Here is a 20964-nt window from a genome sequence, read left to right as displayed (position 1 = left end):
GGTGATCCGGATTGATACGCATGGTTACTTGTGTCCAGTATTGTGGTTTATTATTAGCCAATGGGGTGGAGTCAATCCCCTTCAGAGGAATAAGAGTCTCCAAAGGCTCTAAATCAAAACCACAACGATTGGCAAAGGACCAATCCATAAGACTCAGAGCGGCGCCAGAGTCAACATAGGCGTCCGTGGCAATGGATGACAAAGAGCAAATCAGGGTTACAGACAAAATAAACTTAGACTGAATGGTGCCAATGGAAACAGACTTATCAAGCTTCTTTGTACGCCTAGAGCATGCTGATATAACATGAGTAGAATCCCCACAATAGAAACACAATCCATTCTTCCGTCTAAAATTCTGTCGCTCGCTCCTGGACAGAATTCTATCACACTGCATACTTTCTGGCGTCTTTTCCATAGACACCGCCAGATGGTGCACCGGTTTGCGCTCCCGCAGACGCCTATCAATCTGAATAGCCATTGTCATGGACTCATTCAGACCTGCAGGCACAGGGAACCCCACCATAACATCCTTAACGGCATCAGAGAGACCTTCTCTGAAAGTTGCCGCCAAGGCGCACTCATTCCACTGAGTAAGCACAGACCATTTACGGAATTTTTGGCAGAAAACTTCAGCTTCGTCTTGCCCCTGAGATAGTGCCATCAAAGTTTTTTCTGCCTGAAGTTCCAAATGAGGTTCCTCATAAAGCAAGCCCAAGGCCAGAAAAAACGCATCCACATCGCGTAACGCAGGATCCCCTGCTGGCAATGAGAAGGCCCAATCTTGAGGGTCACCCCTGAGCAAGGAAATCACAATCCTAACCTGCTGAGCAGGGTCTCCAGCTGAACGAGACTTCAGGGACAAATAAAGCTTACAATTATTTCGGAAATTCTGGAAGCTAGCTCTATTCCCTGTGAAGAACTCCGGCAAAGGAATTCTCGGCTCAGATACCGGAGCATGTACCACAAAATCTTGTAAATTTTGTACTTTCGTGATGAGATTATTCAAACCCGCAGTTACACTCTGGAGATCCATTATTGTCAGGTGCACACAGAGCCATACAGAGATTAGGAGGAGAGAGAGAAAAAAGACTGCAGCAAGGCAGACTGGAGGAAAAAAAAAAAAAAAAAAAAAATTCCAGCAGACTTCTTATAACTCTCCTTTCTCAACCTGGGTCTTTAACACTTTACTGGCCGGTCAAACTGTCATGATCTCTGCAGGCAGAGATCATAGCAAGCCTATAGAGGGACAAGCTCTCGGAAGATGGAACTATACTGACCATGAACTAAGCCTGCCGCGCAACTAGAAATAGCCAGGTAGCATTTCCTATTTATCGCTAGATGCCCAGCTCTGGCCTAAGACCTAAATAGCTAGCAGAGGGAAATATAAGACCTGGCTCACCTCTAGAGAAATATTCCAAAGAAGACAGTAGCCCCCCACATATAATGACGGTGAGTTCAGATGAAACAACAAACGCAGCAGGAAAATAGTCTTAGCAAATTTGAGGTCCGCTTACTAGATAGCAGAAGACAGATAGTATACTTTCATGGTCAGCAGAAAAACACTAACAAAACACCATCCAGAGATTACCTTAAACTCTGGCATTAACTCATAACGCCAGAGTAGCAATCCCTGATCAACGAGAGCTTTCCAGACACAGTAACAAAACTTCAGCTGTGAACTGGAACAAATAGGCAAAACAAAACATGGACAAAAGTCCAACTTATCTAGTAGTAGTCTAGAAGCAGGAACAAGCACTGAGAGGCATCAGATAACATTGTTGACCGGCAAGAAACCACCAGAGAAATGAGCTTAAATAGCGACACCCACTACTGATGGAACCAGGTGAAACAGGAAAGAGGATGACAAGTCCAATTCCACAAGCGGCCACCGGGGGAGCCCAGAATCCAAATTCACAACAATTTATTAAGTATCTGTTCATACTTTGTACAATAGTCTAGACAGTCCCGAAAGAGTGTGGGACGAAGTGGCACCCGAAGACCCCTTGGGATCCGTTGGACCCGAAGATATTCCGTGAGTGTGGCAAAGTGTAGCTCTATGTTAGTAAAATGACGAAGTTCACGTTCCAGGTCACGTCCCCGTGTCTCCCTAGGCGGTGCCTTAAGAAAGTCACAGTTCAAAGTGGATCGTGCCAAAATATTGGAGGTCTCTTCTGCATTGTATGAAAAGGTGGTCATGACAAAACAGTGTGCTACGCGTAAGGGGATACCATATAATAAACAAGAGCGCGTGCACTACTGTACGGAGGTGCAAAGGTAGGTTCCCACACCTTACAATGGAAAAAATGAGACCTTGCACTCAACTTGGATGCTCAAGTGAAGAATTTAATGTAGTACACCACAAAACGTTTCGGTCCAAAACGCAGGACCTTCATCAGTTACTACAACATAAGGTGAGACACCACCAATAAATATATACAGAGAAACGAAAGAATGTAAACAAAAAAATAAAATAAAGTATATACAACATCTGGGTAAGAATTATAGTGTCTCTGAGCAAAGAGATAACATGTCATGGTTCGATTCTATAGGATATACAGACAAATTGTCAACATGAGAAGAGAGGACCCTCAATATCTGGCACCAATATAGACAAAGGGTGAGTATGTGATAAATAGCATACCGTACTTGAAGAACAGTGGAGGGTAGACACGCCTGGCGTGTCAGTAGGCACAAGCGACTGTAGTGTCTGCGTGAGTAAGAAGAGCGTTTGTGACCCCCTTAATAGGTCTATCATAAATGTGCATAATAAATGTGCATAGACATGAAATCAGTAGGGGGGCATACCTGTATGCGAATAATAGGTAGAAGAAACCAGACCTACTGAGAGGGGACGGATAGTGCTTGTTAGAAACAATATATCATGGTGGCACATGCTGCTAGTGGGGTGCTCCTCCTGAAACATCATACCTGGTATCTGTTGTAGCTGGTGAGCGTGCCCGGTTCAGACGCGGTGTCCACCGCTAGTCTGTGGTGAGTGGAGGGCGTGCGCGCTAAAAATAGAGATGGGGGGCGTTCCTCCAGCGGCAGAGGACGTGTGGGCAATGAGGTGGAAATGACGTCACAGGACGTCTCTGTGTCCGTTGCTAAGGACGCTGTGTAGCCGCTGAACTGACGATGATTATTCTACTTCAGGTTCAGAACAGGAGCAGACCACATCCTCCACAGGCGCTCCTCGTTTTTAGGCCTACGACCACGTCCCCCAAGAAGAAGACAACGAGGCGGGCCATGGACACAGGACGAATCCCAGACCCCATGAGGATCACGAGATCCCAGGTACCGACTTACTGGTGATTAACATTTCTGACAGACCCTTGGGGGTGGCTGAATATAAGGTCCTACAGAAGGGGTTGTCTTTTTGTCCTACATACAGATGTCACACCTTTGATCTGGAGATGGACCTCCAACGCTTCTTTCGTTCTCTCAGATTGAAAGCTTATTTCTCCCACATCCCAGACCCTTCCCCTTCTCTTACTTTGACAACTACCTCCCCTAATGTTCTGTCCTTACAAAGCCTGGGGTTACACAAGAAAAGCCACTTTAGACCCCCGCAGGGTTCACACGCCATGGAAACATTCATTGGGTTTGTTCAAGACTCCTTCCACCAATTGAGGGATGACATTGACAGAGGTAGACTATTCTACCCTCAGAATCTGACTAACACCGAACGACAAGCCCTTCGAGGCCTCCAGGAGGACAATAGTATAGTTATCAAACCGGCCGACAAGGGGGGTGCCCTTGTGGTTATGAATAGGACTGATTACCTAAGTGAGATTTCCCGACAGTTGAGTGACATTTCTATCTACCACAAACTCCCAAGGGACCCCACAGCATCTATACGCCTCAAAATTTCCGAAGTTCTACTGAGATATACATCTCTTGGTGTTCTGGACACCAAGACTTGTGATTTCCTCACCAACTCGACTCCAGTCATCCCTGTATTTTATACCATCCCCAAGATACACAAAAACCTGGATAAACCCCCGGGGAGGCCCATAGTGGCTTCCACAGACTCTATCCTTTCCCCCTTGGCCGTGTACCTGGAAAAAATCCTCACACCTATCATTCAACAATCCAGATCCTTCATTCTCGACACAGGGGCATTCCTTGGGATCCTTAAAGATCTGCCCTCTTTACCACCTAATGCATTCCTTGTCACCATGGACGTTAAAGACCTTTATACGTCTATCCCACATGTTGAGGGGATAAATTCTGTACACAAGCTTCTTACTCAGTCCGGGCTACTGGTTGATCAGGTCAACCTGTGTGTAGAACTCTTAACCATCATCCTCACATATAACCATTTCATTTTTCAAGATGATTTTTATCTCCAGGTCCGTGGCACCGCGATGGGCTCCAATGTAGCGCCCCCCTATGCAAATTGCTACATGGCAGATTTTGAAGAGAGTACCATCTACATAAACCCACTCTTTGTCTCCAACGTTCTCCTTTGGAGACGCTACATAGACGACATCTTCTGCATATGGGGGGGCACATTGGATGCCCTCGCTTCCTTTTTTGAGTGGCTTAACACGGCCTGGCCGGGCATCTCTTTCACGATGTCACATGACTCACACAAGATAAATTTCCTGGACACCTTGGTTATACTCAGACCAGACGGCACGGTTGCCACGGATTTGTACACCAAAAGTACTGACCGCAACAGTTTACTTCATTTTTCCAGTTTCCACCCTCCTTCCACCTTAAGATCTATACCCAAATCTCAATTCCACAGAGTCAATAGGATAGTCTCTGACCCGGATCTCCGCCCAAGCAGACTACAAGAAATGGCGTCCAAGTTTTCCCAACGAGGCTATCCTTCGGCAGTACTTCAGAACGCGCTGGCACCGTCACCTCCTAGACCCAACAGAAGTTCAAATCGGGTCCCCTTTGTCCATTCCTTTCACCCTTTTGCTTATATCCTGCACAAGTCGATACGTAAACACTGGCATTTACTCTCCAACGGCCATCCAGAGGTCCCTGAATTTCGGGAGCCTTTTCTCCCCTGTTTCAGAAGAGCCCCCAACCTTAAGGATTCCCTGGTTAGAGCTGATATAGGCACCAATAAATCTGTACCTCGCCAACGTTTCCTGCAAAACCCACGAAAGGGAACTTTTCCTTGTCTCCATTGTTCCCAATGCCACAATGTCCTCAAAGGCCCCACTTTCCATCATCCTCATTCCGGTAAAATTTTTCATGTCCCCGATTTTTTCACCTGTGACTCGTCTTGGGTTATCTATCTATTAAAATGCCCATGTGGCCTACTGTACGTGGGAGAGACGACGCAGGCCATCCGCGATCGAGTCTCCAAACACAAATCCACTATACGCTGTAAACAGTTGCTGCTGCCCGTTCCTTCACACTTCGCTACTTTAGGTCACAGCATTTCACAACTAAAATTCCAGGTCATAGAACACATACCCCCACCTAGAAGGGGTGGCAATAGGTTAGCCCGACTGAAGCGCAGGGAGGCCTTCTGGATCCACACCTTAGAAACACTCCACCCTAAGGGCCTCAACAGGGATTACGATTTGGCGGCCTTTCTGTAAATACGTGCTTTCTGTTTTAACGTATATTTTGTCTGTATTTCCTGCCCTTTAACCATGTCACCTGCAATGTTCGGGTCTATGACGATGTCTATCTCACATCGTACATTTTATTCAGTTGGTCCTCAGATTGTGACATACCCATTAGCATTACCTTAAACTGTTCTGTGTATTTTACCACAATGGCAACAACAATATCTGCAAGTTTCTAGCTTGTGTCATACCCACTCAGTCTGTCATCTACAAGATTTACATCTTTGCATCTCCTTTGTTTTCCATGCGATGGACTTTGTGTAAACTGTATTAACATATTGCTCTCTTTATTCTAGAGTCATCTCTATTGAAGTCTCTCTACACACCGTATTTGCCATCTCCTATCTGCATGAACTCTGGTCCACAGGCATGGTCCACCCACTACGTCCGTGCCTCACGCACTCTTTTTATGTTACTGCTGTGCACCTCCCCTCTTATCCACCTCCGGGTATCTAGACCGCCTCATAAGCGGAACCTTTACTGCCGTACTCAGGTTCCTCACGGACCCTGTGACTGTTGGGACCTGACATCACCGCTGGTGAGGTCAGTTCAGCGGCTACACAGCGTCCTTAGCAACGGACACAGAGACGTCCTGTGACGTCATTTCCACCTCATTGCCCACACGTCCTCTGCCGCTGGAGGAACGCCCCCCATCTCTATTTTTAGCGCGCACGCCCTCCACTCACCACAGACTAGCGGTGGACACCGCGTCTGAACCGGGCACGCTCACCAGCTACAACAGATACCAGGTATGATGTTTCAGGAGGAGCACCCCACTAGCAGCATGTGCCACCATGATATATTGTTTCTAACAAGCACTATCCGTCCCCTCTCAGTAGGTCTGGTTTCTTCTACCTATTATTCGCATACAGGTATGCCCCCCTACTGATTTCATGTCTATGCACATTTATTATGCACATTTATGATAGACCTATTAAGGGGGTCACAAACGCTCTTCTTACTCACGCAGACACTACAGTCGCTTGTGCCTACTGACACGCCAGGCGTGTCTACCCTCCACTGTTCTTCAAGTACGGTATGCTATTTATCACATACTCACCCTTTGTCTATATTGGTGCCAGATATTGAGGGTCCTCTCTTCTCATGTTGACAATTTGTCTGTATATCCTATAGAATCGAACCATGACATGTTATCTCTTTGCTCAGAGACACTATAATTCTTACCCAGATGTTGTATATACTTTATTTTATTTTTTTGTTTACATTCTTTCGTTTCTCTGTATATATTTATTGGTGGTGTCTCACCTTATGTTGTAGTAACTGATGAAGGTCCTGCGTTTTGGACCGAAACGTTTTGTGGTGTACTACATTAAATTCTTCACTTGAGCATCCAAGTTGAGTGCAAGGTCTCATTGGTTTCCACAATGGCATTGTTTGAATAGGCAACTCTCTTTTGTTTAATAAAATTGTATTGCATTACTCCCGTTATTCACGGTTGTTGTTTTTATATAAAGTGGTTAACTCCTTAATCCCATATGACGTACTATCCCGTCAAAGTGACCTGGGACTTAATTCCCAGTGACGGGATAGTACGTCATGGCGATCGATCAATTTTGCATTTAAAAGTCAAATGGCGCTCCTTCCCTTCCGAGCTCTGCCATTCACCCAAACAATGGTTTACCCCCACATATGGGGTATCGGCGTACTCAGGACAATTGTACAACATATTTTGGGGTCCAATTTCTCCTGTTACCCATGGTAAAATAAAACAAATTGGAGCAGACATAAAATTTTGTGTGAAAAAAGGGTCAATGTTCATTTTTATTTAAACATTCCAAAAATTACAGTGACACACCTGAAGGGTTAACAAACTTGTTGAATGTGGTTTAGAGCACCTTGAGGGGTGCAGTTTTTAGAATGGTGTCACACTTGGGTATTTTCTCTCATATAGACCCCTCAAAATGACTTCAAATGAGATGTGGTCCCTAAAAAAATGGTGTTGTAAAAATGAGAAATGGCTGGTCAACTTTTAACCCTTATAACTCCATAACAAAAAAAAAAATTGGTTCCAAAACTGTGCTGATGTAAAGTAGACATGTGGGAAATGTTACTAATTAAGTGTTTTGTGAGACGTATCTCAGTGAGGGCATAAAAATTCAAAGTAGGAAAATTGTGAACTTTTCTAAATTTTTGCCACATTTCCGTTTTTGTCACAAATAAACATATCGAATAAATTTAACCACTAATGTTGAAGCCTTCCAGAGTTATAGCCTCATAAAGGGACAGTGGTCAGAATTATAAAAATTGGCCCAGTCATTGACGTGCAAACCATCCTCGGGGCCTAGGTGTTAATTTCAACTCGCCAGAATTACACGGTCTGAACGCTAATTGTATATGCCGGTCCGTGTACATTTTATTACGCCTGAGCGGCACGGAAGGAACGCACATAGTCAATGCCGTTCGATGGATGTCTACATAACGCCGGAGCAGCACGTAATGTATGCTTGTTGTCTATGACTGCGTGATGACGAACGTACGGTACAGCGTGCGTGCGTGCGTTCCTGCGCTACCTTGCTTTGGTTCCAGACATGCTGAACATGGCTGCCAGACGACGTGATCCACCAATGGGCATCCCGGAGCTGAAGTTCTTGATTGGCACAATGGATCAGCTGCAGTACAATACCACTGGGCTGGAGCTGCACCGCAACCAGCACAAGGAGGAAGTCGTGCGTGCAGTGTCTGAGGGCCTCAGGAAGCAGTTTGGAATAACCCGAAGCAAGGCCCAGATCATTAAAAAATGGGGCGATCTGAAGTCGAAATGCCCTGGGCGCCTGCAGGACCTTCGCCGCGAGATACGCAGAGGTGAGTACGCAGGTACCGGAGAGTATGGTACACCGAAGGGTGAATTGGGTGATTCATGTGAATGTGGGGTACGCTGCAGGGACTTTTATAGGGCATTTTTATTAGCCTGTCTTCGTGGGATCGGTACGACATACGCTGAATGTTTTTTTTTTTTTAACATTCGAAGAGCCAAAGACACAGCGCCGCCGCCACGTGGCATCCCACACCGCCTCTGATATACAAATTACTTTTTTTTATATTTATTTTTTTTTTAAACAATTAACAAACTAATTAACAAACAATAAAAAAAACACATTGAAATTATCTCCTCCCACGGCCCAACAGGTGTCGCAGCGTGCGGCCATGCTGCTGTACTTGAGCCAGCAGGAGCGATGCTGTCCACTCCAGGCGCTTTTGCTTTGCCAGGAGCTCTCTCACGGTGGCCGGTTCTGTGGATAGAAGAGGTTGGAGAATGGACGGTGATTACGCTGCAAATACAGCATGTGTGAACATACCCTGACAATTACTACACACTCAATTTGGTCCTGTCCCAGAGGGCGAGAATTCTTTTTATTTTTTTTTGTTTTTGTTGTTGTCAAATGTGACATCCCACCGATAACCCCTACCACTGTCTGCATACTTACGGAGAAGGGGCGCCGGTTCTTCATCGCCGGAACTAGAGCTGCTCATTTCCCAGCCCCTCGATCTGGCCACAGATGCCGCAGCTAAAAGGAAGCAATAAAATATCTGCTTAACAATGGAACACGCTGTTGGGAAGCGCTCGCAGTTTTGGTCACTTACGAATGGTCGCTTCTGGGGAGAAGGCTGCCGACTCAGGGGAGGAAGATGAGTGGCGGAAGGGAGGTGTAGAGGATGGTGGAGGGGTGCGAGGGCGCCTGGTCCTAAGTGATGGTGGAGGGGTGGTAGGGAGCCTGGTCATTACTGCGCCTGTAATGTATACAATATTTCCGCTACCCTCTTATGTCCCGTATGCAGTAATAAAATTGCAATGAATGATGGTAAACTTACGTGACATCCCGGGCTGTGGGCTGCCGCTGGTGGCGGAAGAAGTAGTGCTGGTGGCAATGGCAGGTGCCTGTTGCCGGCGCCTTCTCTCTACACATAAATGAAAGAAACGCAATGTTTAGACACCAAAGTACAGGGCTCCAGACAAAAAAAAAAAAAAAAACCTAGGCCATTGACGGCAAGGAGTAAAATGAAATTTTGAGTCGCCTAATGTACGTACATATATAGAAAATAGAGATCACACTTCCCAGTGATGCTATACTCTGCATTGTCTGGGGGCTCTGGTGTTCAATGGTCTGCCAGGCCTGGGACACATATTATTTCATCACTAGGAAGCGCATCACGGCAGCGCGCGTCTCCTGATTACCCCTCCTGGCAGAGCGCGCAGGGTTGCCAACCTCCTCCTAAATGATTTCTGGACAATCTAGATAAAAATTTTGGACATCAAAAACATTGAAATATGGGGGTGGAGATTCTGGAACCCATGACCTGACCATTTTTGTCACGGACACCGCATTTTCCGCTCGGACAATACGTCCATTATAAAAAAGTGAAAAAAACCAAAAGCAGATACCAACGGAATCCTAGACTACAAAACCAAACCAAACCACAAGGATTCCTAAAATATAACTTTTAATGTATAAAGTTAAAACCACACAGTTCTAAAATTGAGGACAAAATAATGAAAATTGAATAAATAACCAGCATGGGGAATAACTGACCCCTATCAAATACCCTACTCCTGTCCACTACCTATTTGCGGAGGTTGGCACCCTAAGTTACTGCGGTTGGCGCCCCCGCTCCACAAAGGCTGGCCCTGATGGCCCTACAAATTCCCTATAGTCCCTAATAGGTAGTGACACAAATACCAATAGCCCAAAAACCAAAAGTAATATAAAAAAATTAGCAAAACAGTTTGTATAAAGAAATAGAAAAAATTAGAAAAAACAAACTGAACAAAAAAACTCAAAAGTAGTTATATAGCCAACAGGCTGAAAACCCTAAATAGGGTACTTATAAACAGTGTACCATTTTTTGGGTATAGAAAAAGGGGAAATATCAATATCCCAATTATACAAACCAACTCAATTAAGGAGACCACTCAAATAACAAAAATACTGACATAGACTTATCCCGCAATAGTGAAGTCAGCCATAGAATCATAGAGTGGAAACCCCAGTGCCACACATGATAGTTTAAGTGGCATACCAATATACCCCCCAAAAAACCAAAATTAATATAAAAAATTAGCAAAAAGAAAGTATGGACAACAAAATAGAAAAAATCAGAAAAAACATACTAAGCAAAAAAACCTGAAAAATAGTTTGATAACCAACAGCCTGGAGACCCTTAATAGGGTACTCAAACAAATTATGTATTTTTGGGCAACAGCCTGGAGACCCTTAATAGGGTACTCAAACAAATTATGTCTTTTTGGGTAGACAGAGAGGGAAAATAATAGTGTCCCATTTATGCAAAGGACTCAGTTATGGGGAACCACTCAAATGACAGTAGTACTACTATAGGATTATCACACAATGGTGAAATCAGCCAAAGCTAGATACAAAAAGCTCATCTTAATATACTGGCTACTTCCTATTCACAATAAGATCATTTCATGGAGTGGAAACCCCAGAGTATAATGCACAACTTATCCCAGGGAGATATATTTATAATGCATCAAATAGTCATTTAGATGGCCATATCCTATGCAGCTAGAACAGTCACTGAGCCACATCAAGCGCTTTACTTATCTGATTCATAAAAGTCCTATAGTAGTGCTGCGGATATCAGTCCAGCCACCGACAAGCATCTCCATGTAGGATGACATCCCTTATAGTACCCAACGCGTTTCCCCCCGTGGGAAAACCGGGGGTTCATCAGGGGGAATTTACCGTCCAAATGACGCAAAGATGGTGCCACGCCGCTCATCCAAACTTCATATATAACCTCTTACCGGCTGCATTTCCGTGTGGAGCTAGTCTCCGCCCACCGGTATGTGCATCACAGTCCCTGGAACGCAAATGCGCTCCAGCCCGCACAGATGACGTCAGCACTGTGTACAGACGCACCAAACAGCGCATGCATAGTGTGAAGCGCAGCTGCGCTCCAGCCTAGCCGGAGACAACACTCATAGATGGGCGAAAGAAATCATAGTCGTACTCCAACCCTCCTGAAAAACAGGAGATGATGTATAATAAAGAGCACTGTTGGACCGCAAATATAGATCAACAAAACCAGGGGGCCAAATGTCTAAAAGGGCCGGGCAACCCAACCCCGCCTCCCATATACTTCAATGGCATATGAGAATCATGCCGGTTCATGCATAGAGGTGAACATAAAAAGTCACCTGCACCTCGAAAAGATCACACACCGCCATGTTATCTACAGTATACACAAAGTTGGTGCAAAACAAATATATCACTTATTATAAAGCCACCAAAGAGATATCAATCTAAGCAGTCCCTATAGTCAAATAAAGATACTCTCATACTATATGAAGTGAATGAGGACAAAATAATATTAAGCATAAAAACAAAAGAAGAACTATAATATAACAATTATGAGCATATAACAATTTTTAAAGGGGCCAAAATCGACCCAGGCAGTAAGCAATGCATAACTTAAACCATGTTAGATGAAGCTCACGAAGGACAACTGTTCATTGAGGCCAGAAGGACTCACCGACCCCATTAAATAGATCCACCTTGTCTCACGTTGAACAATTCTCTGATCCCAGTCCCCCAATCTGACAGAAGGGGAGATAACCTCCATAACCATAAACGCCAGGGACCCAGGGTCACCCCCATGTACTGTATTCACATGTCGAGCCAGGGGGGTATCTCTTTTGTGCCTAATGTCCCCCAAATGTTCTCCAATACGTATGCGAAATTCACGTTTAGTTTTTCCCCCGTAATCCTTGGGACACCCACAAGTGCAGAGATACACCACCCCCTTTGTTCTACAGTTCGCAAACTGTCTTGTCCGAAATACTCTTCCAGTTGCCGAACTTCTGAACGCATTTGTGACTCTAATGTATTTACAGAAGGAACAGTGTCCACATCTGAAAGTTCCAAGGGACCTGTTCTCAAGCCAAGTACCTGATCTTTTAGGGGGTTCAAAGTGGCTCCGCACCACTAAATCCCTTATTGACCTACCACGTCTGTATGTGACCGAGGGGTATTGGGATATATGCTCGCAGATATCAGGATCCAATCTCAGAATTTGCCAGTACTTCCTCAGGATCTGAGAAATCCGACCAGACTGGTCATCATAAGTCCCAATTAGACGTGTAATTGGTGCCACATCCTCATTCCTTCTCTGTATTAGCAGAGAGGTCTGGTTAGTACTATGTGCAGTATGGTAAGCGGAATTAACAATATCCCCGGGGTAACTTCTATCTTCAAACCGATGTTTAAGGTCCAGGGATTTTGTTTCAAAATCACCCATCCTTGAGCAGTTTCTGCGCAATCTGAGAAACTGCCCCTTGGGGATCCCTCTCTTCAGGGGACACGGGTGATGGCTCTCCCACCTTAACAGGCTATTAGTTGCCGTTGGTTTCCTAAATATGGTGGTACTCAGGAGGCCATCACTTTGTCTCGAGATGAGAACATCAAGAAAGGTGATCTTATCAACCCCAATCTCGTATGTAAATACCATACCATTGATATTACTATTTAGGTATTGCATAAATCCTTTAAAGGACTCAGTGTCCCCTTTCCAAAAAACCAAAATATCATCTATGTAACGGCCCCAGAAAATTATCCTGGGGCCCCATAGATCATCCTCATCTCGAAAAACAAATGTGTCCTCCCACCAGCCCAGGAGCAAATTAGCATAAGTGGGGGCACAAGGGCTCCCCATTGCTGTGCCCCTGAGCTGGTGGTAAAACTTACCATTAAAGAGAAAGAAATTCCGCCTCAACACAAAATTCAGGAGCTTAATCAGGAACCCATTGTGTGGCCCAAAATGTGTACCCCTCTCACTCAAAAAAAATTTCACGGCTCTCAAACCGTCTTGGTGTCTGATACTGCTATACAGTGCCTCAACATCAATCGAGGCAATGATTGTATCATCAACAATTGTAATACCCTCCAATTTTGTGAGAAGGTCACTTGTATCCCTAATGTAAGAGGGTAGGGCCAACACAAAGGGACGCAGAAGCTTGTCCAAGTAAATACTACAATTCTGTGCTAGAGCACCCACCCCTGATACAATAGGGCGACCCCTCAAAGGGGTAGTGCCCTTGTGCACCTTTGGGAGCACATAAAACGTAGCAATGGTTGGTGATTTAGGCAAAAGAAAATCAAATTCACTCCTGGAGATTAATCTCTGTTCTAATGCTAGTGTCAAAATTCCTGAGAGTTCCTGCAGAAATACCTGAGTCGGGTCACATCTGAGGATGTCATATGAGTCCCTATCAGACACAATGGCCAAGCACATATCCACATACGTGTGTAATGTTCTATTTGGTGGCGCTGAGTCACAATGTACTTTATAGCCCCGCTGCAGCACCAACAAACCTCCACCACAGGTTTGAAAACAATTTAACCTTAAATATAAGAATAGTATACACTGGTTGTGTATACTGGTGCGCGCTGGGTTATAGTATAGAAATAGGGGTAGTAATAGATAGCCGCTGCAATGTAAGCAACTCTAAATCCCACCAAGTGTATTTTAGAGCTTCATACAAGTAAAAAACAGCAAGGGAGGTTATATAGCAAGTAAAAACAGTTCTGCCTACCTCCCCTGTTAGATAGTTCCGAGCCAAAGACGTGCTGCTGGAACTTCTCACTCTACCAGAAGGACATTGAGAGATCTCAATGTCCTTCTGGTAGAGCGAGAAGTTCCAAAAACAGTGGCTGCTCCGGCCGGTAGCAACCACTTGCAATGACTCTCCTCCGGGTGAGGTCAGGATTCTTAGATCGGACGCCGCGTGCAAAAAAGCGGTGAGTCCGTGCTGTGTGTAGGACCTGCGCAATGTCACAGGTCACGTGACCGCCCGAGAGTGAGATACATACGGAGTGCAGTGAGGATCATTCAACCTACGCGTTTTGGAGACGCCTGTCTCCTTCCTCAGGGATGATCCTTGCTCCGTACTATCGTTCTTTATATAGTGTGTCTCTGCAGCATTTGAATACTTCATTGAAATCCAAACAGTTCAGTGCCCATGTTCAGGCCTCTTGGTGCAATAGTGTCCAGGAGAAAAATCCATTTTGTCTCCATTCTGGACATTGCTTTATTTTAATTGCCACCTCTCCAATGTCTCTGTACCGTGGCTATGCCCGAAACTTTCATATGTTGAACCTGTCCATTGTGATATTCCGTGAAATGTTGGGAAAGTGGATGACCCAGAAAAAGATTTTTGATATTCCTAATATGTTGCCCTATTCTTATTTTCAGCTGGCGTTTGGTTCTCCCCACATATACCTTCCCACAGGGGCATTCGATGGTATATATTACCCCTGTGGTTGAGCAGGTTATAAAGTCTTTTATCTGGAATGTAATATCCACATACCCCCGTATACTCCTGGTTTGTTTACCAGGAAATTAAAATGGAAAAGTTTTTTCCAAAAGAATGATGCACAGAAATGCCAACAGTTAGGCATCTCTCAGTCTGACCTTGCTGACCTGGAAACATTGGAGGATCTTGCGGAGGAGGGATCCTGTCCATTGGGTGAGGGTCCTTTTTCAGAATTGAAGCCCATCAGTAGAAGAATGCCTCCGCCAAGTGAATTTGGCAGTATTGACATTTTTCAAAAACTGGTAACTGATGAAATCAATAAGATAGACCCAAGTTTTGACTCCACTTCCCCTAATTTGTCGGGTGAGGAAAAAAGAGCGTTGGATGGTCTGAAAAACAATCACTCAATTGTGATTAAGCCTTCAGATAAAGGCAGTAATGTGGTTGTTTTGGATACCCGGGGGTATGTGGATATGTGCTTGGCCATTGTGTCTGATAGGGACTCATATGACATCCTCAGATGTGACCCGACTCAGGTATTTCTGCAGGAACTCTCAGGAATTTTGACACTAGCATTAGAACAGAGATTAATCTCCAGGAGTGAATTTGATTTTCTTTTGCCTAAATCACCAACCTTTGCTAAGTTTTATGCGCTCCCAAAGGTGCACAAGGGCACTACCCCTTTGAGGGGTCGCCCTATTGTATCAGGGGTGGGTGCTCTAGCACAGAATTGTAGTATTTACTTGGACAAGCTTCTGCGTCCCTTTGTGTTGGCCCTACCCTCTTACATTAGGGATACAAGTGACCTTCTCACAAAATTGGAGGGTATTACAATTGATGATGATACAATCATTGCCTCGATTGATGTCGAGGCACTGTATAGCAGTATCAGACACCAAGACGGTTTGAGAGCCGTGAAATTTTTTTTGAGTGAGAGGGGTACACATTTTGGGCCACACAATGGGTTCCTGATTGAGCTCCTGAATTTTGTGTTGAGGCGGAATTTCTTTCTCATTAATGGTAAGTTTTACCACCAGCTCAGGGGCACAGCAATGGGGAGCCCTTGTGCCCCCACTTATGCTAATTTGCTCCTGGGCTGGTGGGAGGACACATTTGTTTTTCGAGATGAGGATGATCTATGGGGCCCCAGGATAATTTTCTGGGGCCGTTACATAGATGATATTTTGGTTTTTGGAAAGGGGACACTGAGTCCTTTAAAGGATTTATGCAATACCTCAATAGTAATATCAATGGTATGGTATTTACATACGAGATTGGGGTTGATAAGATCACCTTTCTTGATGTTCTCATCTCGAGACAAAGTGATGGCCTCCTGAGTACCACCATATTTAGGAAACCAACGGCAACTAATAGCCTGTTAAGGTGGGAGAGCCATCACCGGTGTCCCCTGAAGAGAGGGATCCCCAAGGGGCAGTTTCTCAGATTGCGCAGAAACTGCTCAAGGATGGGTGATTTTGAAACAAAATCCCTGGACCTTAAAATCGTTTTTAAGATAGAGGTTACCCCAGGGATATTGTTAATTCCACTTACCATACTGTTGTGAATTCCGTTCTCGGGCTCCCTCCTGTGGTCATGAGTGGTACTGTGTGAGTTTGTTCTTGGGCTCCCTCTGGTGGCCTTTAGCGATATTGCTGGGCTCAGCTTTTTCATCTCCTGTTAGGCTGGGCCTATTTAACTCACCTGGACCTTCACTTGTCGCCTGCTGTCGGTGTATTCAGTCCGGATCCTGTGCTTTCCTGAATATTCCTTGTGACCAGTCTCCTGCTATGAGAAGCTAAGTTTGCTTGTTCAGTTTCTCATTATTTCCTTGAAAACGTTTCTCATTATATTATGAGTTCAGCCCAGCTTGCTTTCATGTGATTTTTTGCTTGCTGGTTAGTTCTGGGGTGCAGAGTGCGCCCCTCACATCGTGAGTCGGTGTGGGGGTTCTTGTATTCTTTGCGTGGTTTACTTTTGATAGTTTTTATACTGACCGCACAGACACCTGTCTTTATCTGCCTATCTATTATTAGCGGGCTTCAATTGCTAAACCTGTTTCATCTCTACGTTTGTGTTTTCCCCTTAACTCACCGTTATTATTTGTGGGGGCTATCTAAAACTTTGGGGATATTTCTCTGAGGCAAGTGAGGTCTTTGCTTTCTCTCTAGGGGTAGTCAGTTTCTCAGGCTGTGACGAGGCGTCTAGGATTTCAGGTAACGCTCCACAGCTGCCTTTAGTGTGTTTGGATAGGATCAGGATTGCGGTCAGTATAGCTTCCACATCCCCAGAACTTGTCCTATACGTATCTCCCTGGGATAAGTTTTGCATTATACTCTGGGTTTTCCACTCCATGAAATGATCTTATTGTGAATAGGAAGTAGCCAGTATATTAAGATGGGCTTTTTGTATCTAGCTTTGGCTGATTTCACCATTGTGTGATAATCCTATAGTAGTACTACTGTCATTTGAGTGGTTCCCCATAACTGAGTCCTTTGCATAAATGGGACACTATTATTTTCCCTCTCTGTCTACCCAAAAATACATAATTTGTTTGAGTACCCTATTAAGGGTCTCCAGGCTGTTGGTTATCAAACTATTTTTCAGTTTTTTTTTGCTTAGTTTGTTTTTTCTGATTTATTCTATTTTGTTGTCCATACTTTCTTTTTGCTAATTTTTTATATAAATTTTGTTTTTTTGGGGGTACATTGGTATGCCACTTAAACTATCATGTGTGTCACTGGGGTTTCCACTCTATGATTCTATGGCTGACTTCACTATTGCGGGATAAGTCTATGTCAGTATTTTTGTTATTTGAGTGGTCTCCTTAATTGAGTTGGTTTGTATAATTGGGATATTGATATTTCCCCTTTTTCTATACCCAAAAAATGGTACACTGTTTATAAGTACCCTATTTAGGGTTTTCAGCCTGTTGGCTATATAACTACTTTTGAGTTTTTTTGTTCAGTTTGTTTTTTCTAATTTTTTCTATTTCTTTATACAAACTGTTTTGCTAATTTTTTATATTACTTTTGGATTTTGGGCTATTGGTATTTGTATCACTACCTATTAGGGACTATAGGGAATTTGTAGGGCCATCAGGGCCAGCCTTCGTGGAGCGGGGGCGCCAACCGCAGTAACTTAGGGTGCCAACCTCCGCAAATAGGTAGTTATTTATTCAATTTTCATTATTTTGTCCTCAATTTTAGAACTGTGTGGTTTTAACTTTATACATTAAAAGTTATATTTTAGGAATCCTTGTGGTTTGGTTTGGTATTATAAAAAAGTGTCATGTTTTTACAGGAATTCCAGGACAACTTGGCAACCATGAGCGCGAGTCTCCCAATTCCCCCCTCCCGGCAGCGTGCGTCTCCCAATTCCCCCATACTGGTACTTGTCTCGCCTTGTCTTCGCACGCAACTCTGCCAGAAGTTTTGGATTTTTGTAACGGAGGTCAGCCCATTTTCTCCACAGCTGCAGCACACTGCGGCGGACACCGAACCTCCTCTCCATCATGTGGCCAATGCGACGCAGCACCTCCTGCTTGTGGATGTTCCGGTGGGCAGGGCGAGTCTCCAGGCCCTCGTAATCCAGGGCATCCATTTGGCTCACTAAAAAGCGGAGCTTGGTCTGCCCCAGAGGAGCATATCATTGTCTCGCCGACATTTTAGCTGGAAAGACGCTGTATGGCACCGCCTAACAATGCCCAGAGGAGGTCCTTGACTCAGCCGTGCTCCTGCGCGATCCGCATCGCTATAGCGTCTCTGTTTATGCACAGCGTCGCGGTTGTGACGCAGGTATGCACAGCATCGCGGTTGTGCCGCCGGCTCCAGAAATGCACCTTCAGCGTTCCCGTTTTGTAGCTCATCAATGGTATGACATCTTTGAGTTGTTGTTTGTTTCTTCTGTATATAGTGTATGGCTATGCAGCAATGCTTATCTATGCACTAGGTAAAATGATGTATAAAACATCTCTGGCAGCCATCTTGTGCATCTGGCAAGCGGACGCACAAAATGGAGGCACTTTAGGATGCGGTTTCCAAACTCTTTTGCTATGGCTGCCATTTTGTGCGCACACTATATGGAAAGGTAAACCTACTCTTCTGTGACTGCCTTGGCTTGGCTGGCCCTGGCCTGCTCCACTATTTAATTAATACAGCACACAACATAACGGTTAAATATACCTATTTTTTGGGCCACGAGGCATCCCACACTGCCTCTGATCCAGCTGTGCCCTCCGGGTCAACGCCTCAACATCCTAGTAGGTTTCCACAATAATGTGATTGGGATTTGGTTGCAGGTATGCCCCCCGCAGTCACTGTTGCCAGGTATAGTGACAGCACCTGTTTTTTTCATTCAAAGAGGCAAAGACAAAGCGCCGCCACCACGAGGCATCCCACACCGCCTCTGATCCAGCTGTGCCCTCCGAGTCAACGCCTCAACATCCTAGTAGGTTTCCACAATAATGTGATTGGGATTTGATTGCAGGTATGCCCCCCTGCAGTCACTGTTGCCAGGTATGCTGACAGCACCTGTTTTTTTTCATTCAAAGAGGCAAAGACAAAGCGCCACCACCACGAGGCATCCCACACCGCCTCTGATCCAGCTGTGCCCTCCGAGTCAACGCCTCAACATCCTAGTAGGTTTACACAATAATGTGATTGGGATTTGGTTTCAGGTACGCCCCCCCCCCGCAGTCACTGTTGCCATGTATGCTGACAGCACCTGTTTTTTTTCATTCAAAGAGGCAAAGACACAGTGCCGCCACCACGAGGCATCCCACACCGCCTCTGATCTAGCTGTGCCCTCCGGGTCAATGCCTCAACATTCTAGTAGGTTTGCCATGTTAATTGTATTGTTCATGATAAGTTTATTTTTTTTTACCAACATTTCAAATGTCAAGAATTACATAAGAAATAATAATAATAATATTTTTTTTTCATCTTCATGTTATAGCTGAACATAGTCACGGACGGAGGCATGATGGGAGTCCCTGTGGAACCACCCCTGAGTCCACACAGTACTTGCCCCCTCATTCACTTCCGGTCTTCTCTCCTTCGGAGAATATGTCCCCAGAAGAGGTCTTGCCACGTAAGTTTTTTTAAACACGCTTAAGATTGTCACTCACTGCCTCTCTCTATGTAACCCGGGACAGCAAGGGCAGTTTCAGAGACTCCCCCGCCACAGAGAGGTTTCATTCATCCTAAACGCTATTGTGGGGATGTGATCCCAGCCCACTATTGGGAGACTACAGTGTTATTAATGTTATGCTTTTTGACCCACAGCAGCCGGCAGTGTGACCATGGAGGATCTAGAAGCCGGAATTTAAAGGCTGATAGACACTATGGCGCGGATTCAGGAGAAGCAGAATGTGGCAATGGGGGAGCTGCAGAAGCTTAGGGACATGTGCCAACTGTTGGAGGCGGGGCAAAAATAAAAACAAGTGCCTGTTTGTAAAGTTTATGTTGTTAATTAAAAAATATATAGATAGACTTTTATTCCATTCTCAATGTTTTGTTTTTTGTATAGTACATTTCTTTGTAAAGTTCATTTCTGCCGTCATACTGTGCTGTGGACCCATTTTGTCTCTGTGATCGAGACCCACCAATCAAGCTGTCGAGATTGAAGTTCAAGAAAAAGTTTTTATGAAAAACACATTATTAACAAGATTACAAAATAAAAAACTGTAAGAAGCCAAAGTATCACAATTCGTGATACACCAAATCTTCATTTCTAACATTAAGGTGCCTGATGGGCGAAGCCATGTGAGACGGAATGGTCGGGTAGGAGTTAGGGGGTGACGGGCCGAAGTGGGACACGGGAACATTGGGGCGTATTGGTGTTTGTGGCCAAGCATGAAAATATGCCGACTCTGGCCGCTCCATTGGCCGGGAACAAACCAAGCGCGTGTGCTCATCCAAAGTGCCATCCGAACCCTTATTAACTGCATCAATAATAAGACGCTCCGTTAGAGTTCTTTGCCTCTCGTCCATTTTGGAAAGTTTGTCTACAATGTAGTGTCCAAACCCCTCCAACGCTGGGCTGACATTGTTCGTCAACGCCTTTTTGGCCAGGGTC

General features: G+C 44.8%; 1 long non-coding RNA gene across 1 annotated transcript; it reads left to right on the top strand.

Moving 5' to 3' along the window:
- Positions 1-6214: 6214 nt before the first annotated feature.
- On the top strand, positions 6215-20281 carry LOC143768927 (uncharacterized). Its single transcript, XR_013214124.1, has 6 exons — positions 6215-6346; positions 19249-19335; positions 19439-19525; positions 19632-19718; positions 19843-19977; positions 20172-20281. It is a non-coding gene; the product is annotated as an uncharacterized LOC143768927 (long non-coding RNA).
- Positions 20282-20964: the final 683 nt, after the last annotated feature.

Source organism: Ranitomeya variabilis, chromosome 4 (genome assembly GCF_051348905.1).
Source record: "Ranitomeya variabilis isolate aRanVar5 chromosome 4, aRanVar5.hap1, whole genome shotgun sequence".
NCBI lineage: Eukaryota > Metazoa > Chordata > Amphibia > Anura > Dendrobatidae > Ranitomeya > Ranitomeya variabilis.
The sequence above is the reverse complement of the archived record's forward strand: the minus strand, read 5'-3'. Positions and strand labels throughout refer to the sequence as shown.